Source organism: Coturnix japonica, chromosome 8, assembly GCF_054131305.1.
Source record: "Coturnix japonica strain WE chromosome 8, WE-NBRP24, whole genome shotgun sequence".
Lineage (NCBI taxonomy): Eukaryota > Metazoa > Chordata > Aves > Galliformes > Phasianidae > Coturnix > Coturnix japonica.
Window position 1 is genome coordinate 11,565,490 of NC_140670.1, and position 24,550 is coordinate 11,590,039.

Here is a 24,550-nt window from a genome sequence, read left to right on the forward strand (position 1 = left end):
TCAAGTTGTACTTGTGTTTTTATTTTAAATAAACTCAGTATTATAGCAATATTAACATATCCCATCAGATTACTCAAATACTTCTATTAGTAAGGAAACCATTCTTATAGCAATTATCAAAAGTTTCTACAATGTAGCATTTGTACTTTTGGAAAAGCTGTTGAATGTGTGATGAACGTTGAATCAGCATTCCCAAATCCACACGAGGGAACACAGCCCCTCCTGCATGGTATTCCTCTGTCTCTCCATGAACGCAGCAGCATTCTCCAGATACCGACAGCACCTTGCTATGGGTAAAGGATACTTTGGAAATACAGCAAATTGGAATGCCAGCTTTAAAGAAAAGCATTGTAACAAGAGTTGAATTCAAGTCACAATATAATCTTGCAGTTTTCTGAAAACATACTATTTTTTGAAAGAATGTAATTCTGTCTAAAACAGTGTGCACATAGACAGCATTTCAGGATAATTTCAATTTATGCCTTTAAAACCACACGTAACACATGTATAATGTGCTTTAAATGCAGACCTCATCTCTTCTCCCAAATGTTGCTACTCCTCTCTTTTCCCAATCAGTCACATCTTCTGAATTGAGACAGCCTCTTATTATATACAGTCGCACCTTCACTCGAGCCAATACTACCTGTAATCTCAGGTAAATTCACATCCATGCTCTGTACAGTGTCAGAGGTGTGTCCTGCCAGTCCAGCCTGAGCACTAGCAGATTCAAGCAGATTAGTTACTAGGTTCATATCCACATCAACTGGTGTCAACTGAGCATCTTCCTCTTCAGAGTCAAGGCCAGTATTTTGAGATGTGGTTGCTCTTAGAGAACTTACCTGTAGTAAGTACAAAGAAAAAAGTTTCATCAAGACAATTTATATACAACCCACAACCGTTGTTGCCATGACAATGGACCATACACTAGTGGAGTTTTTTTTTGTTATCAGGAAACTGTTTTTACATATGTTTCAAAACTTTCTATCTGATGGACTGTCAACATGAAGTACTTGATCTGGTGTATGTGTGCACAGTGTTCCAGACCTACTGCTATCAAATCAGAAACTGGATTGCATATCTTGCCAATTAATAACTCCAGACTTTGTGGCTTGTATAAATGAACTGTCTGTGTCAACCAGGAATGACTGCCCATGAGTAACAACTCCAGCAGCTGCAGGACACGACAGAAGTAGGCAAAGAAAGTACAGTTGCCCCTCTCTCACCACAAATAACTGTTTGTGATGGGAAAAGTCCACCCCCATCATCCTGCTAGCCATCCTCTGAAGGAAGACAAGCAGCTTCTCTCAAACTCCTTCATATCAAATGTTACCCATAGCAGCATCAAGATGTCACCGCTGGGACTCAGAGCTAAATGGTAGAATTTCATTTTACTGCACTGGATTTTTGTTTGCATTACCACGCCAGCACTGTCTGGCACTTCATACACATTTTCACTGAAATTCCACATTACACCTTCTATGCAAATAAGTGAAAAGACAAATTGTGGGGAACTACCAGTGTACTACGCAGACAGTATTAACCAAAATAAGGCAGTAAATTAGTGGCATTCCCTGTTGATATATCCAAAGCTTATTTCTCTTCCACTTCCTTTATTCTTAACGCTTATTTTGTCTTGTTAAACATTTGGATAGGGAGATTCCAAACAGTGCACGCTGGAACTTGAAGCAACTAGCAGTCAAGGTATTTTGAACTGGCAAATCCTCAGATATTTCTGCAATTATTATTATTATTTTTATTGGATCTTTTGGAGACGGACATAGCCAGCTGCCTTCTCAAGTAAAGGAAACAGATTACTTCTTATTTGTTATTCCCTGGGATTGCTTCTCAATGAAGCTTAAAGAATTTCCACAGCCAACCAACCAAATGAATAACACTTTTCAGTCACCTATTAACTCATGTGGAATAGCTTAATACTTTACCAGACCAAGATAAATAGTTACTGAAGCCATAACTTTCACTAACAGAGAGCATAGTAGAGGAATTAGTACTCATACACAGAAGGCATAGCACCTATATTAAGCACACAAAGGAGAAAGGGTTCTGACTTTCTTTGAGGAAGTCATGAAAAGAAAAACCAACCAACTTAGTTGAAGTACTTGCAGGTCCTACATAGTCCCCAGTTACATGTAGTTCTTACCTTTCTAGCTTATTAACAGAATGCTGGAAGTAATGTTCTGTCAGATGCAACAATTACTAGTACTTCACAGAGGCTTCCGTTCCTCCCTGTTCAATCCAACACTAACAGGAACATAAACAATTCTTCCTCCACTTGGTTTTCACAGCCAGGTTCATAATGACTGCTATTCAAACTGATATTTCTTGCTGAGAAAAATCAAAACAAGTAATATATTGCTTTGCCATTTATACTTGGAGCACAATACAGGAAATGGGCCTAAGGTGTTTTCACAGTCAGATATAGTCTGCAGCAACATCATACTGCCTACACAAAAAACAAAGTGGATACTGTAATTCCTACAGCAGGGCACTGTAGTTACAGCTGTATACAAATTGTGAATGAACCCCATGATGTTTGGGAATTACTCTCTGAAGTGGTATTGTGATACTATAAGAGCATTCCCCTCTTCCAGTAACTAGAAGATATAAACAGTTCCAACAGAATTTTCCCATTTTACAATCTACAGACCTCAAATAAATAATGAAAGCCATCTTTTCTTCCTGATTTCCTTTTTTAATATCCAAAATAAGTAGACTAATTCTGAAGGGGAAAAAAAACCCACACACACACACATCCTCTGAAGATATTCATGGATTTTCCAGGGGTGGAAACATTAAATTTTGTGCCTTGCTAGAAATACTTACACAGGTTCAAGAGCAAAAGGATGTGGTTTTTTTTTTTGTTTTTTGTTTTTTTTTTCCCCTCCTGGAATGTGTAAAAGATACACACAGATGCAATACTTCACCTTCAAATAATCCTTTTCCTTCAGGCTGCTGAGGTATCTCTCCCACAGGGAACCCCTAAACACATTTCTCATCGGAGATCAGGGTACACTTTACTGCATTTACAGCACAACATTTCTAAGCCATGAGTCTGGATCAGAGCTGCAACAAGATATTCTTGAGATGTGACAAACTTAAGCACAGCTCTAAATGACTGCATCAAGAACTCACTATCACTGAGCACCCAATTCTGCCACTTGGGAAGGAGAGCCCAAAGCAGATTGCAAGACCCAAATTGTTTATTACTGCTGTAGGAAGAGAGAATCTAACTTCCAAAGCAAGATACCTCAACCTGACATATAAAGTTTGTCTACAGGGAAAGTAACTGAACAGCAAACCATAAGAGAGATCTATAGCTCACCAACTGCTGCTCACGTAAGCACCAATGCTGTAACTGTATTTATATTCTGTCCTGAACAGCAAAGCTGTGTAACCTATACAAACATGCTGTACCGAGGCACAGGCTTGGGGACAGGCAATTTCAGAAGAGAAAGTTTGCTCCAAATAGAAATACAGAGCAAAGACCAAGGGGCACTGAGCCTTCTGCACCTCCAACAAACAAATCCCACCCTATTCCTATCCCAGATGTTGCCTATATTTGCTGCAAAGATGCACTGTAGCAAGTTCTACATGCTCGCAATGTGAGGAAATTGAAAGTGGTACCCACCTGCTGCTGCACTTACTCTGTTCTCAGGACTCGCCACTTCAGGAGGAAATTACCCTCTTCTATCAACAGGAACGCCGCGTCCCCATCATCGACCCTGCTTAAGGACGAGCCGGTTTCGTACACACTGCAACGCAGGGCGCCGCTGAAGGCACTCACTGGGGGCAGGCTCCATCGCTGTGGGTTTTGAGGTAACGCAGGTCGCCCTCCGCCCCACTAGGACAGCCCCGCACCCAGCTACCAGCTCCGGGAAGGCACAGCCGATCTTCTGCACGAGCTACGAGGAACCACTCGTTCTCCACGTTGTTCTCCACCGATGTGCTCCGGGACGCCTCCTGCAAAAAAACACCAAACAACAACAACAACAAAAACCCTTTAAGTGAGGAAAAGCTAAGTGTTCTTTTTGAATGCAAACATGATAATTAATAATAATAATAATAGTTGTGGCACATGACCCAAAGAGACCTTTTCCTCACAGGTTCACGTGACAGTTCTCTCTGCAGTTTTGAACCCATCTGCTTCTGTAACTCAGAAAGCTGCTTCTTTTCCTGTAAGTTTGTGGATACGATATCCATTTCCTGGGCAAATTTTGGATCTCTCTCCTGCGTGCACGGAATCTTCTCTAAAGAAACGAGTATCCCTTCAGTAACACAGAACAAAGCCCGCGCCCCTTTTTGGATTCCAAATCCAGAAGCATTTCATTCTGCGATTCTGCTGAGCAATGCGAAACGACGTGTTTGCATCCATCTCACGGCTCCTGCGCGAGTTTTCTCTCCGCGTTAAGCACCAGTCTGCAATCTCTGGTAGTTCCGGTAGAGGGCAATACAATAAAGCCATTTAAAAAAGGCTCTTACGGGCCGATGCCTCGACTAACTCCTCCGGAGTGCCTTAGGCTTTCTTGTTCGGGGTTGGTGTTCTAATGCCAAATATTTACAATCAAAGATTTACTTTTTTTTTTTTTTTTAATTTTTAATTTTTTTTTTAATTTATTTTTTTATTTTTTTATCTTGGAAAGCTCATTCTGCCTATTCCTTTGTTGACAGCACAAACGTGCTCTAAGTGCCTGAAAACATCTCTATGGAAACACCAAGATATAGCCCTCTTTGCTACAGCTTCTTTTTCCTCATCCCCAGCCGTCCGTTTGAATGTAAATGTTACACTATGCTTCACATCCGTAAGGAGTCTTTACATTCACATGTAGTTTTAAAAAGTCTCATAGGAATCTCTTGCAGTATTTTAATGGGCAAACGGGAAGCAAATCAATTGGAAGTGCAGGATAAATGTTATTTAATTCTCCCTAGGGCTTTGCTATTCACACACTCCTCTGTGCAGGTAGATGTTCATGTGTGTATGAAATGAAAACTCACCTTTGACGAGTAACAAAGGGAAACCTGCACTGGGATAATTTGTAGGAAAGAGTTATTTCACAGTATGTAAGTTCATGGATCATGATAGATCATGAGACATATGTAAGGATGATCCCAATGATAAGGCTCTGTGGTTTTATTTACTAAAGTCCAGACACATTTAGTCAGTGATGAGTTCTTTGAAAGACAACCACATTTCCAACACAAGAACAGAACAGCCACCTGGCAGATTTCATACAGCCTCACACCAGTACCTCAAACTGTATGAGAGCTTCAGAATCCACAATGGAACAATATTCCCTCTTGAGCATGAGCACCCATCCAGGTAACACCAAGAACAGCTGCTAAGTCTGACAGTGTGATTTCCCTTCTCCTCAAGTGTAAAGAGACAAATGTATGAAACAAATGTAAAACATATTCAAAGTGTGACAGGCACCATGTCACAGCAGAAGCATCAGGTAAGCTCAATGCAAAACAGTACTTTCATTCTTTCTTTCATTATTTTTTTCACTTGTAACAAGATTCGTGAGTGCATGGAAATGCTTAACAAAGTGATAATGAATCTCTCTGAATGTTTACATAGTTTCCATCAATGCAAAGACTCTCGTGCTAAAAGTAATTTGTTACTGTGTGTAGAAAAACGTTTGATTCTTCTTTTCACTGCATTTGGCACTTTCAGCTCCCTGCATATCAAATGGCCACGGTGGTTTTTCCTGTATACAGGGTCTGCAGCCTGGGTTAGAGTTTGCTTTTTGGGTTGTGAGAGCACATACTCCTGTCTCGTGACCACCTTCCCATCCAGGAGTACCTGCGAGTCCATTTAGGCAGGGTTGTGCTCAATCCTTTTGCCCCCTGAGGAACCCAGGTGCAAGATCTGGCAATTGAATTTATTGAGGTTCTACTGCACACACTGTCTGAGCTTGCCTAGGTCTCCTTGGATTGCATCCTGTCCCTCAAATATGTTGACTGCATCAGACAGCACAGTGTCATCTGCAAACCTGCTGAGGGTACACTTGATTCCACTGCTGATGTCACTGATGAAGACATTAATGAGCATTGGTCCCAGTACTGACCTTTGCGGGTGTATGGGAAACTGGTAATCACAGCCTGAACCTCTGGCTAACCAGCTGAGGCAAGTGTCAGGTCAGCTGTGGGACCTGTAATGTGTGGGACCACATTACTGAAGCAATGTGAGGAACTATCAGCAGTGGAAGCAACGGTGCCTGAGAGACAAAGTTTATTGTTATTCTAGAAATAGTGAAGCACTGAAGGAAGTTCCCATTCTTGCAGGTCTTTCAAAGGTGAAAAACTCCAAACAAACCTCTGACTGAAAAAGAAGTTAATTCACAGGTCAATATTTGCATATACTAAAACCACACTGTACCATCACAGGTCAAGATGTTTGCTTAAAACAAGATGCAAGTGTCGTTTAAAATGTAGAGCTGTACAGAAATGATGAAAAGAATGTCACCTTAGCATTAAAAAATGGTAACACAGCATTGCTCCATGCATGGAGGAACACTGCAAAATCAATGGCTCCGTGTGAATTTCAGAGACTAAGAGTTAAATGTCACTCTCCTCCTTAGGAAGTGGCACAGCGTGTGCTTGATATGCTGTCCCATTTTGAGCACTGTGAAAGCACTTCGCACAGGAAGGCTACAACAAGGTGGGCAACTCACCAGCAATTCAACACAGCCAAGGACAAAGCTGAAGGAAATCTTTCAAGCTGGATGACAAACTAACAAAGAAACCACCACAAACCCACTACCAAAAGATTCCTTTAAAAAACTAGTTCAAAACTGAAAGACGTTATGCCTTCATTTTTTTCCCCTCTGCATCTTAACACATTGCTCCAAACTTAAACACGTGAAAGGTGGTGAAAACACATTCATTGTTAATTTCACTGACTTTTTTGCCCTGAAATAGTTCCATGTATTCATGCCACGGAGTACTTACTTTTGAATATCAGCTTTAAAACTGTCAGTTGTTTGTACACTGGATGGAAATGATACCTTACATCTAATAAAAATCATCAGCAGTAAGGGTAAGAACTCAATACATGCCCGGTGGAACCTTTTAGTACCTTGGGAAACCATGTATTCACATGGAATGAAAGACTCTACCGGAGGGAAAGAACCCACCTTCTCCCACCAGCAGCTCTGTCACAGAGATGGCTGTCAAACCACCTTCACTAAAGTATTCAATCACACAGCTAAAATGTCATTCATTCTTTAATCTCCATTTGGGAAGAGAACAGGGAAATGAGAGGTTCCTCTATAGATAACTCGTCTCTCAGGATTCCCCTAAACATATGCATTTTCAGCACCGGTAAAGGAGAGGAAGAACAGAACATCTGCTGTGATTCTTGTTCTTGTGACAGCTACGCAGATCAAATGGATAATATTGTACTCACAATATCAATAGTGCTTAGACAGCAACTCTTTTAAACATCCCCAGTGTACAACATACCTCCACTGCCAGCCCTGAAATGAGGTCTGGGAAGGGGCGGGTCCTGGCTCCACCACTCCCAGGCGCTCAGCTGCATTGCATGTATGTACCCAAGCTCCCCTAGCTTCAGCCTGCTTTTCCTCCAGGTGCTGCATCACTGTTTAAAGCCCTGACCATGCATTTCCCCTACAGAGTTACTTTACATATCAAAACCAATTTTACATTAAACAGGAAGAAACAAGACATGCTATTGTTGATTTAATGATACAAAAGGCAGGCTTCCAAAATTTGAGACTACGCATGATTCTAGATCAAACAACAAAACTGCAGACATGTATGCAGCTAATTCCACAGGGCTATGGTAATATTTTTTCCTGAGTATGGGTCGTCTGAACGTGACAGAAGGAGGTGACTGACAAAGCCCTTCACCTCTCTAGCTCTCAGGAGCTGAATTTGTTAGCAAATTCTTTTCCCCTGGCATCTCTGACAGTTACAAATAAAGCACCAGATGAATTCCCACACATTCATGTTTAAAAAGACAAAGTCAGGTAAGCTCCACACTACTAAAACATACAACCAAAGCAACAACAGCAAAAAGAGGCTGTTCCAGTAGTACCACTGTGTCAGGAAGTCCAGTAGTGCTGGTAGACATACTACTGAGTATCAGTGCTATGGAATATCCTTCAAACTTCTAAAAGATGCTGCAGTACCATTTTCAATCTACACTGCACTAGTTTTAGTCAAAAGAAAGAATGGACATGCAGGGAGAAGGAAACGTTTCAGCAAGAGTTGAAGTAGTGCCTGAAAATCTTCTCAGTTCTATCAACACAGAATATAAAATCCACAAAATTACAACAGGAATGCTTTGTGGGATCTCCTGCCCTGAGTCATCAGATATCACATGCATTTTAATTTAGGAATCTTATCAAAACAGATCACTGATACTACCATTGTGGTGACTTACCCTTCTAGTTCTTCTAGATGTCCCAGTTGCCAGAATTGTTTTTTCAATACTCTTCTTAACCCACACTCCTTCTTAGACAGCAGTAAGTTTTACTTGCTTCCCCACCCCTCCACCCCCAAGTCACTCCTCTCCCCTGAGAAGCTGAGGAATGAGCCAAAACCTGCATAGGGCAAAACTACCTGCTAAATGAGCCACAGCATTAGAGAAGCAATTTCACCAGACCACCAATCAAATGAGGTGGAAAATACAGAGAACTGTTGGAGAGGGTCCAGGGAAGGGCCACAAAGATGATCAGGGAACAGGAGCACCTTCCCTACAAAGACAGGCTGAGATAGCAGGGCTTGTTCAGGCTGGAGAAAATAAGGCTGCAAGGCAACCTACTTGCAGCCTTACAGTACCCAAAGGGAGCCTATGAACAGGAGGGGAGTCAAATCTTTCAAAGGATAGGTAACAGACAAGAGCCTGCAACCTGTCCCTAGCCTGCATGGAGGCCACAGACCTCAACGTGCCAAGGGGGGTTCCCAGTTCATTTGCAATTCATTTGCCAACTCAGGATTTTATTGTTTTTTATAGATAGGGTTACGTAAGACTGAAAAAGTATTTTCTAATTTGACTTTTCTTATAGTACATAAATACATAAAGACTGAAATAAATAACAAAGTCTGGTCCTGCAAATAGGTTGTGCATAGAAAAGCACAGTTATAATCTGAAAAAATATAAATAAATATTTTTTCCCAGGATATATAGTAAAATAAAACATCCATTCTTCCAATCATCTTTTCTCAGCAATAACATGTCATTACTCGCAGAACGCTCTTACCTATCAAAAGAGTAAATTGATTAAACTCACCAACGCTTCCCAGAACTCCAAACTAAATAAAAGATTCATAAAATGTTGGGAGGCAGCACCAGCTACCATCAACACTGATCAGAATTTTCTGTCAAAAAGTGATCACTGATCAGAATTTTCTGTCAAAAAGTGTACAGCTTAGTCAGTAATAAATCCACTTGCCCTTATTACCAATATGCTCTCCTGTTTTCCTTCCCAGGCCATCTTCTCTAGACGGTGCCTCTAACAAGAACAATAGACTTGCACACACTGATGCACTACAGTAGGATAGGACAGGGATTAAAATAATGAAGCATAGCAAAGTATCTCTCTTGTAACATACATTAAACAGGATATGGAATATAAAGGGAAAGGAGATGAAATTTGTACAGCTCACCTTAACTAAGTCGTGTCATGATGGAAATCAATTTGAACATTAAAAGCACAAAGAAAAGTTGCCTGACCTTGCAACTCAAGCCCAGCTGCCCTGTCCCAGGTCTGTTTGTTCTGGTCGTTCACATACATGCATCCAGCCGGCAGTCATTTTGTATCTTGTAAGTGCTTAACAGCAAATCCTATGGACAATAAGAGTTGCATTTTAGTACCCTTCCAGACATCCACCGGCCAGCGCACAATGTTGCAGTCCACCCAAAGGCTTTTGAATTTCATGCTATTCCAGTAGATTCCACTGTGTTTTATTTATTTAAGACTGCGGGGCACCATGCTATTGACAGCCCCTGGTTTTACAATTAGAGATTTTCTTCAAAAATGAACTCCTGCACCAATCCTACAGAGAAATACTAATATGGGTATGGAATACTAATACAGGTTAATCAGGACTGACACTAAAAAAACAAATAAGAGAGAGAGTCTAAAACTGAAAAACCAAAGTCCTACCTCTAACAGTGAAGGCAAGATGGCTAGGGAGCACACAGCACGGGGGTAAGCAGTAAAAGAAAAGGGGCAGTCGTGTCAGTTTCATCTTTCCCTCTAAATGGAAAACAGAATGGTCAGGTCTTCTGAGAAGACTTTCTCAAAGTTACTTCTGAGAACTAATGTATGGGAAACTGTTGATCACAGCCTGAACCTCTGATTAACCACCTGAGACAAGCTATGATTCAGCTGCAGGAGCACAGGTGAAGGTAATTGGGCTGTGCTAGTGGATGGAGTGGAGCTTGGCTCCACCTCTCCCAGATCTCATTTAAGTTTAACCCCTGTTTACCTATCAACTGCATAATTGTATTACTGTATGACTAGGCACCTGGAAATTTCGACAGTCCAGGTGACTGGAGCATTAACTCTAACTTCCAGTGCACTACATGTTACAATGTGGAATACTGATCACAAAAAATGAAATAAAAAATCATAAAACCATCACACGGCCAGAAGCTGAAATTCACCCCAAATGTCTCTGTACCCACTACAAATGTAGTTCACTGTGAAGATTAGAGTGCCACCTGTTGGGTGACACTGTTATGTGAAAGAACCATTTTTCTTTCTGGCCTCAATAAGATCATCAGATTTCCCATGGTGTTTTATTAGCAACTAGATCATAACATTCCTTATTTACTGTATAACGTATGGCTTATACAAAGAGCTTTGTCCTCTATTTGCTACCATTATTAAATTCTGTGGAGTGAGACATTTTTAGCTTAGTGATAGAATTAACAAAAGTGCTGTGCCAGTGGAACAACAGAGGAAAAAATAATACAAGAACAACAACAAACAAACAAACAAACTATCCTTATGCTGCCTTGCATCTCAACAAGAACTTGTAGAGATGTTTTCATCCACTGTGTCAGTGTTTGGAACTGCATCACTCACTACACTGGAATAGAAGATCTCATTTCCAAGTATGTGGCAAGATCACAGAATCACAGAATGACCCGGGTTGGAAGGGACCTCAAGGATCATGTAGTTCCAACCCCCCTGCCTGGCAGGGCCACCAAACATACACCTTTACTAGATCAGGTTGCCCAGAGCCCCGTCCAACCTGGTCTTGAACACCTCCAAGGACGGGGCACCCACAACCTCCCTGGGCAGCCTGTTCCAGGGCCTAACCACTCTCCTAGCGAAGAACTTCCCCCTAACATCCAACCTAAATCTTCCCTCTTTTAACTTAAAACCATTTCCCCTAGTCCTGCTATTATCAGCCTTTTTGAAGAGTTTACTCCCCTCCTGGGAGTAAGTTCCCTACAGGTATTGAAAGGCTGCAATGAGGTCACCCCGCAACCTTCTCTTCTCCAGACTGAAAGATTTTGCTATACAGAGAGATTCCTGTGATGTACAGAGATTTCATGCATACATTTATATATATATATAATTTTGATTTTTTTTTAAAGTAAGGCAAAATACTCCTTTGATACTTATCTAAGACTGATTTTTTTAAAATTATTTAAATAAAATTATCTAAAATTTTAATTGAAGTTCTGTTTTCTTTTGCGACATCCTAGCCACATCTCTCTATATCTTAAGCACATTGAACATCAGTTTGTGTGGAGAAACCAAATGTCAAAAGCATCAGCACTGGAAATATATGTATGGGTTTTGTTAGCTGTATCTCAAACTTTTGTTTTAGACGCATAGACCACAGGTAACCAGACTGACTTTTTGTGCCTAAAATGGCCTTTGAAGTCTGACTGGCAGCTCGTAACTCTCTGCTTTAAGCAGAACAAATTCAGCCCAGAACACTGACTTGACAGAGACCTGGAATCCCACAATGCTAATTGCCCAGGCACTGCAGAGAGCTCAGTTTCACTTTGCAGCCTGTTTGACTTTCATACTACCTAGGTTAAAACTAGACAAGTGTGCTAAGCCTGAGAGGAATCCTCACAGTGCACAAGATCTTATTCTGTCATGCTTGGAATAAAAGCTTCTTCAGGCTAGTGTTTTCCTACATAAGTATAAATGCCTCACAGTACTCTTAACATAGAAAGGGTAGCTAATAAGTATTAGACTAGCACTGGGAAGATCTTGCCTCTAATTGAGCTTGTACTTCTGCATTTCTGTATGACCTTGGGTCAGCCACAGTGCTTCAGGCTACCACTGGAAAAAGAAATAATTATACATTTGTCCCTAGGAACAGTGCTGTGAAGTTAAATGCAGGTTACTCTAATATGAACGTTTGTTTTCCAGTACAAAAATGATACAAGCCATTAAAAGTCTATTGAAGGAAAACTAGAAAGTAGTTCGACTTAATTTTTTTATCCTTACCTCTTGCTTGAAACATCATTTAGCAGATAAAAAAAGAGGGAAATTCTTTCAGAAGTCTCAGCTAAACTGAAAGAGAGTTTCTCTAAACTGAAAGAGACAAAAGATTTTTGTCCAGTAAAGTTTCTGCATTAAATGAATGTTCAGCAAAAGCCTAAGGTAAGCTACAGCCTTGTTCTGCTGGAGACTGTAGAACTTACCTACAGAGACACCAGTAGCACGAAGGCAGTCTATTTTGAACAGCCTGAATGTCACTTCTATTGAAGGGGAAAGTGGAATTAATATAGGCTATTCGTACTGTATTCGTTGTAAAAAATATTGTATCTGCATAGAGCTGTAGAATGGTTTGAGTCAGAAGCAACCTTTAGGATCATCTAGTTCCAACCTCCCGCTATAGGCAGGGACACCTCCCACTTGACCAGGTTGCTCAAAGCCTGTCCAGCCTGTCCTTGAATGCCTCCAGGTCGAGTGTATCCACAATCCCTCTGGGCAACCTGTTTCAGTGTCTCATCAGCCTCACAGTAAAGAATTGCTTCTTGATACTTTGTCTACAACTACTCTCTTCTAGTTTAAAAGCATTTCCCTTTATTCTGTTGCTACATGCCCTTACAAAAAGTCCCTCCTCAGCTTTCTTGTAGGCACCCTTCACGTACTGAGAGGTCAACAACTACTTGTCTGCTCTGCAGAAAAGACAGGAGGCTTGACTGTCCAGAAAGACTCAGTCACTCTGAGCCTCAGACCTTCATTCAGGGATACTGACGTCAACTAAAAATGAATAGATATGGGTTATTTACAGTAATGGAAATCATGAAAACACAGAAAAAAAATACAACTTAGTAGCTTCATCACCCTGAATAAAATTCTGGAATAGTAATCATCTTGTGATCATTATTCCATTAAATACATTAGATGAAATAATGAACTTGTAACAAAAATTAGCACAATGAAGTGTAATTAAAGAACATGTAATACAGCTCAGACACCAGGGATGATGCATCTGGAAAGTAACATTCCTTATTAATTATGATAATTCCTAACATTCCAGTGGTTGAATGTGTTCATTTAACAGAAAGTTTGAGGATATTTTTGAGAGCAGAAGGAAAGGGGTTGTGTTAATAATTCACATCCACGTCAGTGCACTGATAACACTTCTGTTTACCTCAGCTTCTTAGTGTACCTCTCTCTTGACTTCCTTTCAGTCCTTCTTTCTCCTTGTTTCCAGTATTTTTTCTGGGCTCCTCCACTTCTTCTCAGGCTTTCACTTTTCAGTGTTAGTAATCTGTACTGAACACAAATAAAACAAAACCAAAATAAACTGTTAAACAACCACCGTGACTTCTTTTTTCAGGAAAACACAAGTAACCAAGGGATTGAGAGCTCTCCTTTAACAGTACCAGCACTTCTTATTTCAGTCTGTAAAACACCATTATGGATGGAAGGAGATAAATGACAACTCCTGTTATAAAAGTATCTTTTTCTTTCATAGCAGCCCCTCAGAGAAACAATTGGTGAGGCCAAAAGATGGAGCAAGTAAGTTGTATACTGTAACAGGATTGGAAGATTTTGTATTGTAGTCATTGTGGGTGTGTGAATTCAAGCAAATGATTGATTGTTCTCATGAAATCAAACTCAGAATGACTTGAGTACCCATAACTTTCAAGAACTGGAGATGCTCAAACTGCTCCTGATTCAACTGGGCTTGCTCTCCTTCGGGTCCTCTGCTGTTCAGTTCTGGATGCAACTGAATTCAAGTGAAGTTGATGCTCAGGAACATTACCCAGGTTCCCAAAAGCTGATCTTATAGGAAAGGTAACATTCACACTGACCACTTGAACTCACTATGTTTAGAAAGTGCACTGCAGTTTTATACTTACTGAGGCATCACTGTAAGAGCTCCAGTCACTGAAGTAGTGAAGCCTGACAGTAATGATAATAAAGCATTTTCTATTTAGTATGCATCTAGTTTCAATTTTTATTTTATTTCTTTTTTTTTTCTTCTCATTTTTTAACACAAGCTCTCTGGAATAATACATTATTGCCTGCAATAATACAGCAGCAGATAGCAATGCAATTATATCAATCTATAATTGTTTGTGTTGTTTGAACCCCTTCAACAATTCTTCATATTCATGCCAATAACATTCGATTAGCTCTACTGAGTCTAAGTTTTAATGCTTGACCCAGTGCCTCTCTAAGAATAATATTGCATGGAGGTGTAGCTACTGGGGGGTTATACATAACATCATCTCACAAAAGGTGTTACATACCACACACTATTTTCAAAACATATCTGTCATAGAAAGCTAAAATGTAAAGTGACAGAACAGCTGCTTGCATTGTAATAGGTAAAATATACCACAGTTAATTTGAATGAGTTGTAATTAAGAAATTGTTTCTAGGGTTGCATGTAATTTCTTTCATTTATTAGTTATTAGTTGTTCATGCATAAACGTGTTCCAGTATTGGCTTATCTGAGCTATAGTAGATTTTAAAAGCTGCTCAGTATACTATTCATTTGCAAAATCATATGTTGCTGGGGTAATTCTTGCACAAAGCAGCGACAAGAAAGTGATCACACTGACCCTTGAGGGAAATATTTCTGAAGTATTACTAAAAAAAAAACCATAAACCAATATGGAAAGGTGTCGGAGAAAATCTTGATATTGTTAACAATGATTTTTTCTGTATCTAACAGCAACTACAGCTTAATGGCCTCTGTCTTAATAACACATTGAAATTAACCTAGTTGTAGAGTGAGTTATTATACTACACACTCTTTCAATTAATTAGGATAAAGAAATACTGTCTTGGGAGGCTGTGCTAACAAGGCTACTCACTGACTGTGTTATTAAAGAACAGCTTTACATTTCAGAGTAAAGACTTAAAGAGAATGCAACCTTTTTAACTTAAAAAGCATTCTACATACCAAATAGAAAGCAGCCTACACTGCACTAAGAGGAATGCCTTGTAACAAACAGGCTCTCTGCTATTAGCCATTCTCATATAACACAATATTTACTGCACTTACTATTATTGAAGCGAGAAAAGTAAGTAAATAAATCATTAGAGGCATGGGGGATGCTTAAGCACCAATTTTCATGAACCAAATTCAGTAAAAATAATAATAATAATAATAATAATAATGAGGACAAATATCCCTGTGATGATTGGATTTTATTTGACCATCACAGTAATATTCCCCATTTGCTAAATTCAGTAGCCTCTCAAGTAAAACTGTTTGCCCTTTAAATTCTTTAGGGTTTTGAACTCATTGAACTAACCTATAATAGTTTTGCTTTTTTGACTAATTAATTATATGAAACAATAACTATTGCCTCTGTAGTAGGATGGCTGCTCCAAAAGTAACGCTTCGGGTTTTATTATATTGGTCCACAAAGTCATAGGTGGAGGCTGGTGGTACGGCAGTAGAAACGGAACCTTCTTGCCAATATTCCACTGCAGGTTGTTGCATAAGATTGTGTGCAAGGAGAGTTACAGTCTTCACAGTGAATTTATTGGGGCCCATATTTTCCTGTGCATTTTAATTCTTGTCCTGCTTGAGGCTTATATTCATCCTGAAACATTACCCCTTCAAGTGTTAAAATGACAGGAGCTGATGAAGGCAAAGTTGATCAGATGCAAGACTCCCACTGCTGAACATAATATTCTGTTGTTCAGACAGCTCAGTTCATTATTGAGTTGTGAAGGATAACAGGGAGGAACCTGCTGCACTTTAGAGCTGACTTCCAGAGGATTATCCATAATAGAGCTGTTCTAAGAATATTATCACATACCTAACTTACAGGGACCTCAGTTTACCTCTCTTGGGGTATTTGTGCAGGGCTTTGTAATCAAACAGGGAGATAGAAATGTTCTCAGAATCAAAGACAAGCTACATCTTATGGATGAAAAGCAGATGAAAAGCCTCACGGAGTTTTGTCCCAGAGATCCAGAGAGGATTCCAGAGCCACACATTAATTTTCTGCTGTAAAGATGACTGCCATTCCTCCAGTGCCAGCAAATACTTTCCCAAATTAGGTTCTTAAAATGACTATCGTGTGCTGCCCACAGTTAAAAATAGATTTCTGGCTGTCCTTATACATTTTTTAAGCCATAATATCTCTTTACAATAAGCTCTCATAAGTGGTGCTTATCTGTCTAGTTTTTTTTTTTTTTATTATTTTTTTATTTTTTTTTAAGATGCTATAGTTAATATTTTGTGCCCCTGGACTACACAGTTCCACAACAAAAGTCGGGGTTAGGAAATCTCAGTGCAAAAGAATGAGTGATATTGACATAAACCGGTAAATTACTGAAAATACTAGAAAGAGCAATTCAAAAATCCAGGACTTTGATAAATGCACAGAGCCCTTGCTGATATTGTGACAGCTAAAACTCCTGACTGTGCTTCATGACCACAGTCAGTTGGTCTAAAACAAAATATATTAAATCCCAGTCTTTTTCTCTCTTCCCTCTCAGAAATCATAATCAGCATACACAGCACATAGCCTAGTAGTTTCTACATTACAAATCCTCTTCCTTCCTATCTTTTAAATGGCCACTTGAGGCCTCTCTTACAAGGATCCTGAATAAAAATCTTGCTGTGCAAGATGCTTATTAGTTACATTTCCTTTTGTTCTGTACATACTCCACTCAAGTCTAAAACCTTCACAATTCACTTAAGATTTGGGGGTATCTCCGTCTGCAAGTCAAAAATTTGCCATCATTTCAGGATTTCACACGCAGCTGGGCATATTCCCATACAAGGTAAACCATCAAAGAGTATTCACTGAAACACATTAGAGCCAAACTTACTGCTAAGTTTCAATCAAATTATATTTACAAAGAAAAAGAACGACCTTCTTCTAGCATTTTTGAAATATTCAATTTTAGAGAGATATTTTACATAAGCTTAAGTATCTACACACACTGGAAGCTGAGTATATTTGTGTCACGGGTACAAAACCATGACAATTTGAGACATGAATCATGAAACCAAAAACCTTTTAAATTCAGACTAAGGCTAAGAATGTTAGGACTTGATTCTCCATCCCAAGTGAATACCATGCTCTTAACAACATAAGGATCAATAGCAAGTACCTCTACTTCAAGCCCTCCTTTAGGCAAACCCAAGATTTCTCTATTTCCACTGCTTAGCTAAAAGTGCTGGCAGTGGAAATGCCAGAAAGAACGTATTTTAAAAGAATTGTTTTCATGTGCAAACTAAATTATTTCTGCAAAAATATACACTGAGTTTTCACACAGCCACCTGGGTATTTTTTCCATGTGGTAACTGAGATATGAAAACCTGCTTAATCTATTCTTAGATGTAGAGTTACTTACACTGGAAAAAAACAAACAACAATAACAACAACAAACAAAAACAACAACAAAAAAAGGATTGTAATATTTCTTTTGCTTTACTGAATATACTATCAATAGCCATTTCATAGTAAGAATATGTGGGAAAGCATGCCTAAAAAGTAAAACACAAACTAGGTTTAATTCTGTATATTAGACATCCTCAGTTTTTTTTCTCATTAGAGCAACAGAGGACTTACCTCTATTTAAAACTCACATGCTCCCACAAGTCAGTCCGAAAAAATGTGGAAAAAGCTTGATTGATCTGAAGTTGCATGTGATAAAAGAATAGGGGAATGCAAGCAAGAAGTTTTGTTCCTTCAAACATCAACTGACATTACTGATTGATTCTCAGTCATGGTTCCCGTGTCTGATTACTCAATTCAGTCTGATTACTGGGTTAAAATGATTGCCCAGATATTACTGGCTGGCAGTGACTTCCCATTTGCTTTCCAGGATAATTACTTACACACAACTTAAACTTGAATTAGCCTTAATTTAAATAATTTAAGAAAACCTACAGGTCATCAAGTTCCTCAAATATTTCAAGATCTGATCTGAATTAAATAAATAGAAAATTAAAAATAAATAAATAAATTCTGTTTTGTCATTACTGATATCACAACAGAGAAAAAGGAGAGAAAATATCTCATTTTGCTGTGCTTTATACTTTACAGCCACATATATCTGCATACTGATGCATGTTGCTGTGCTCTTCAGTCCACACTTCTGCCTCTGTCAGAACAAGCTACAGGACTCAATGAATGATATGATCCAGTAAAATCTGTTTTCTCATTCTCTTCAGAAAAACCATTATGTACTATTTCTTCACTTACAGTGTTATTTCTTTTACTGAAATTTGACAGCCTACTCAACCTGATACAGTACCTGACAGGAGACAGCCCTTATCAAAATAATTTCTCAGTGTAGCAACAGAAAAATACTAAGAAAATTCCCCCAAACTTCAGACTTTTTTCATTTGTAAATATCTACATATATCTATGTATTTATAGATATATGCACATGTACACAGGTAGTACTAAAAATATTCAATTTAATTCAAATATTAGGTGTGTACTGGGCCAATAGGCATTATGGGAGAAAAAAACATGAAGTTAAGAAACTTAGAAGTGAGATTAAGTGTTGCAAATGTCTAATATATGAACATTCCTTTATTAGAGAGGATGAGCACCTTGCTATAAGGAAACTGAATCTGTGCTCTGAGCTCCCTCTAATACATACTTACCTCCTGTGCTTCTCCCATAAAAGCAGCTATGAAACAATGAAATTTAGATACAGGAGGTTGATATGCCTTATTTTGGAAAGCATCATCAAAATGAGGTTTTTTTCTTTGGGGGCCAGGATGGCGGCTTACAACCGCCCAGGTGTGTTCTCTCTGCAACTCAAACAGTTTTAGATAGCTACAAGTCAGCCTCAAACGCTTTTGCACTTCCACAGCCCACAGGAAAAGAATCAAGCTATTATCTCAAGTGATGACAAGGCACAGAGAGCAAAGAAACAAGAGAGCAGTGACAACAGTTAAGATTCTGACCCTCAGCCTATTAAAATACATGACACGGTGAGTCAGAGCCCTCTTCTGGTAAAAGGTAAAAACGTTCCTTTTTTCCTTTAAATAGTTGTACCGTTTCACCTCTCTAAGACCCCCAAAAATACGAGCAACTGGCATTTTATCATTCTTCAATTTTAGTAGAAACCAACATTAGGGAATGAAGAAAAAGGTTGGAGGGAATGGATGGTATGTGACACCCAGGTGTATGTAGACCAGCATTATAGGAGGTGTCAAAATTGATGGTTCAGGTGCTGGTTGTGGCTCTTTTACTTAATTCTCAACTGTGTCTATCAAATTTCTGAGATTTTACAAAATTCAAGTATCCAGCTGCTTAAATAATTCTTCCTTTGCAGTTACACATCAATTTGCCAGCAGAGGGAGTCCTTCTACTGTCTACCAAAACTTTTGTAGATGAGTATTCTGAGGCTTCCACACTAATAACTGTGCCCCCTGCACAACTGACACTGCACTAATAGCAAGAATGAAAAGGCTGGCAAATTAAAGTCACAACAGAGTATTAGCAGATTAAAAGATGGAGTAATATCAGGCATCTAGAATAGTGCTGGAGGGTTAAAATGGCTGTTTGTGTCCTCTTAGCAATTATACTTATGGGCACCACTATGAAATAAGTTGGTGAGAATAATTACATTCACATAAATTCAGAATAATTATGTCAGATACTATAGTGGAATTATATAGTTCCCCTCCTCTCACTGTATCCTGGGTTTACATTAAGATTCCAGGAGCAATCTCCACCCCCATCAATACTTTCTGAAATCAACTCAAAGCAGGCAAACCATTTTCAAGGAAGCTCAATAGTGAAATAAAACCTCAGGATAACAGTTTATGGGGGCTAAAAATAAGATTTTGTCATCTTCTCTTTCAAATATGTAAGCCTCATCATTTTCTACTCATTGTTAGCACTGCAAACAGTTTTGCAAGTTTTGGAAGTCTGGCCATTTTGGATAAGCATTCCAACCTTCTAAATGTTTACAGACTAAACTGCAGAGATAAATGTTTATGTTGCACTGGATAACTTCTGCATTGTATTTAACGGAAAGGCTCCTAAAGTAATATTGTTTCTATCAGTAGGTGAAAATGCATACTACTGCAACAACCAGAACTTTAAACAGAGATTAGTACTGGTCTGACAGTACTTAGCACATCTCTGCACAGTAGGTTTTGTATTTTATGGACTCCCAGAGTTTAAGTGGTTTCTGACTCTGAATGTATTTCCCCATCTTTTCAGAAGAAATAATCATAACAGAGAGGTTATGTGAAAAATGGAATGTAGCTGCCTTAGTTCCAAGTGGTATATTCCACCCCTAATTTTAATTTAACGAGAAATATAAGCTGGGCCTTTTGTCGTAGGCATGTGATCTCAAATACCACTTGGACCAGCATTTGGACTCTACTGCTATAGGATAATATAGGATGTGCAGGATAATTTTGAAGTCTTTCTAATCACTAAGAATGTCTGATATTCATTCTGACATGTTCAAGTTTACATAGGTTGCCTTCAGAGGAGATCTGGCATTGTCCAGGAGATGTCATTTCTGGAAAAAGTGTCTGTTCTGGATCAAATATTTACTCAGGTATAACCAAGGACCTGCTCAGGTTAACTTGCATCATCTCTCTCACTCTTCATTCCCCTGCTCTCCTTTGCACTTACATTTTTCTTACACTTTGTGGCTAGTAATAGTATCCGGTAGTATAACTTTACCTGCAAAATGAAGACAACTTAGGGTAGGATGTTCCTTCTATGAAGAACACTACCATCACCATGAGGACAGATTCATGGTGGTATCAGCTTGTAGGCAGCGTTACTTGTTGCTCCACTACTCGTGTTAAAATTTTCCACATTAAAGCAATACAATGCAGGCAAGGATATTTCTTAACTTCTGTGGTTAGCCTGTATGTTTGCATTTCACTGTGAGGTTCAGATGGATGTGTTTTTCATGAGGTCAGGAGAGTTTGCCCTGGATCAGCTTCTCCCGGGTTTGAACCATTACACATTTCCTGTTTTGCACATGACAACACAGAAAGCTTTTTCAAAGACACAAGCTGTACGCATAAACCTTCTGAGCTGCTTTCTACTGTACTTGAACAACTGTGAAACATAATAAAACTGGATGGAAGCAGTTTTGACTGGAGCTTTTGTCATTTTTCCATCAAGTCCTGAACTCAGGAGTTAGACTGGATTTTCAGCTCTGTAGATATCACCAATGACTACAACAGAATGCAGTTTCTTCACAGAGTTCAGCTTGATGCTGCACATCCTATGAGGACATGGTTGATCTGGCCTAGGAGGGAGAACTTCCACAAACGCCTCCACTTCCATTTACCCACTGACTGTTGCCTCCATGCCCACAGCATGGCAGGGCCCAGAAACCCCCTCAGGCACCCCAATACCTCACTAGCTTCACACTCTCCTCAGCACACAGCGACTGCTGCCACCATTTTGTCTTTTGCCACTGGTAAGCTGTGGTGATTTTCTCAGTATCAAAATAGTTCTACTAACACTTGCCTAGTTGGTAGCAGCAAGTCACCAGAAACTCAGCAGAGACACAATTTCTAACATGCTCAGAGGTACTCAGGCAGTAGTTTCTGAGCCAACTGTTGAAACTACTCCTTTTCCACTGCTCTACCTGTGCTCAAAGTGGCAGGCTGCTCCTCACCCCACAGAAAGCCCTGATCACTCAGAAACGTCATCCATCCTCTACATTTTTGTAGCATACATTCCTTCAGTAGGTAACTTGTCCTGCTGTAGGTCAGCTCCGTGCAGGACCCAGCTGCCCTGGTTCATAGGGACAACAATACCACTGCTACATAAACAACACTCCAGTCACCGATACCTGCCCTAAAACAATCATTCTTGCAAAAAAACATGGGCAGTGTTTGTTATCACAAGGCTGGAAATGGAAAACCCTACATCCTTATTGAACAAGAACATACATCCATATTTTATAGCAGGTGCTCTCCTTTGACTATTTAGCTCCTAGGAAGAGATTCCAGAGTAGCAGATAAAATCGAAAGGAAAATTGGCTGGAGTTCGCACCCTGTTTATTTAGGGCAAAAGAAAGCCAAGTCAAAACAAAAATGAATTTAGCTCACAGGAAAATATTTGATTTTCCATTGTCTCATTTGAAATTATTCTGATAGCCTATTCAGCTTTATGCCTAGCCAGATTTTATACAAAGCAATTAATAAAGTGATTTCACAGCAAGGAGGAAATTACTTAACTTCCCTAGTTAGCAACATGTTTTCATTTGTTCAATAAAATCCTACAGAAAAAAATTCTGGAAGTTCTGAGTTATTTAGAGTTAAGCAGGTCCAACCATTTGCCACAAATCTGTTTCTCTGCTATATTGCAAATGAAATAGTGCTTTCAAAGGAATTAACATTTTCAGAAGTTTTCTCTAAATATACTTTTTGTGAGGATCTTCTTAAAGAGAGGACAATACTAAGAGCATAGAAACTATAAAGACAAGCATAAAGGACAAAGTTTGGGAGATGCAGAGTTCCATGCTTTCAATATCTGCTCAAGAGGAGATGCAATTTAGACACTTATCAGAGGGGCTGAATGGCAATCTATGAAATCAGTCAAGATTAGGCTAGAATTTCAGCCTGGCTTTTATCATCTAAGAGACGCTGAAATTACACTTGACACTGAAGACCCGGTATGGGTCCCACTTCCTCCAAACACCTCCTGAAATCACCACTCAAATGGATTCTCAGTCCCTCACACATTTCCATTGCTCTCTGATCAGGCAGTATCTTCAAAGCACTCTAAAGGTGGCAAAGAAACTTACATTTGTCCTAGTGCAGGACATAGTCTTGAAATAATCTGCTCTCTGCACATGAAACTGAGTTACCAAGCATGTTTTTTTACTAACTTACAGAATCCCATTGCACGGAAGTCTCACAGGAGGAATTCTGTGCAGTACATGTGGCAGAACAGCAGGAGGGGATGAAGGCAGCCATCTTTCACAGGAGCCGCAGCTCAATGGGTTGCAGCAGGCAAGGAAACCCAGCAGTGTAGCACTGTCCTCTTTTGGCTATTCTGTGTTACTCCAGAGAATGCTCTTTGCTGGAGGTACCCAGTTCCTGCGATGGGGAGAGGAAGATGAAGGCAAAGCAGAGCAGCGAACACTGTTCTTCAGGATAGTACTCCCCAAGCTTGACATCTGGGAGTTCAACTCTGTGTTATTTGCAAATTAAGTAAATATACAGAAACACTATTGCCTCTTTCTGGCATTTCCAAAGATGCTGGAAAAGATATATTTCACTATTAGGTCACCAGCCCATATCCTGCTTCAGAGACGGGCCCTCTGCCTTCACTCACAATGAAAAACAGCTGCTGGGATCAACCCGATGCCTGCTTGAATCCCTCACTGAGCTCTGCAGGGGCGGATCCATGAACAGGGGTGCAGGGGCTGCCTGCATGGAATTCAGTGTGGGACTGGAGCCCAGTGTTCTCTCCTGACAGCTGTTTGGTGGCGTGCGAGACCCTTGCTGGTGATCTCACATCAATCCTCAATAGGCACATGCTCACCTCTTAAAATAGTATATTCTGGCAATAGATTGTAAAAAGACCCACAGATAGACATGCTATAAAACCTAATTACCATCTCAGCCCACACATGGCCTGCCCTTGCCTATGATGCATAGCAGAAGGAGGTTTTACTCTCCAGGGCTCTGACAGCTCAGCATGGTAACTTTCCATCCCTGCAGAACATTACAGAAATATCAGAGGAAGAATTTTATCTATTTCTTCTATCATGAAATGTTATCACAGAAGTGACATCATAGATGCTAGAAACAAGGAAAAAAATGATCATGGATTCATTTAGTTACATTCTAGACCAAATTAAGACTGATGCGAACTGTACATTTTCCTGTGCTTTGGCCAAGCTAATCCTGCATCTGAAGAAGCAGTTCTACCACCTCCAAATTTGCAGACTAATGCAGTTCATCTGCAGCAGAGCACAACAGTTCAGCTTTCCTTTGGAACATGTCAGTCTCCATCACTGTTTGTGTAACCCCCTTCACTCACCACTGATTGTGCACCTCAGGTATTTGCAGTCATTTGCCTTGAATTCTGCACTTTAGTCACTGCTTGCCAAAGCAGATTTACCTCTTCCTAATTTTAAAATAG

General features: G+C 39.6%; 1 long non-coding RNA gene across 3 annotated transcripts; it reads right to left on the minus strand.

Moving 5' to 3' along the window:
- LOC107315705 (uncharacterized) lies at positions 1–23,499 on the minus strand. Of its 3 annotated transcripts, XR_014948565.1 has the most exons (6): positions 23,293–23,496; positions 13,621–13,745; positions 12,662–12,718; positions 9,716–9,826; positions 2,159–3,978; positions 1–839 (listed from the first exon to the last, which is right to left on the minus strand). It is a non-coding gene; the product is annotated as an uncharacterized LOC107315705 (long non-coding RNA). The 3 variants fall into 3 exon arrangements; XR_014948567.1 differs by lacking the exons at positions 9,716–9,826; positions 12,662–12,718; positions 13,621–13,745; positions 23,293–23,496 and adding an exon at positions 4,109–4,406 and having other exon boundaries at positions 2,159–2,343; positions 3,647–3,978; XR_014948568.1 differs by lacking the exons at positions 1–839; positions 9,716–9,826; positions 12,662–12,718 and having other exon boundaries at positions 2,887–3,978; positions 23,293–23,499.
- Between the last annotated feature and the right edge of the window lie 1,051 nt (positions 23,500–24,550).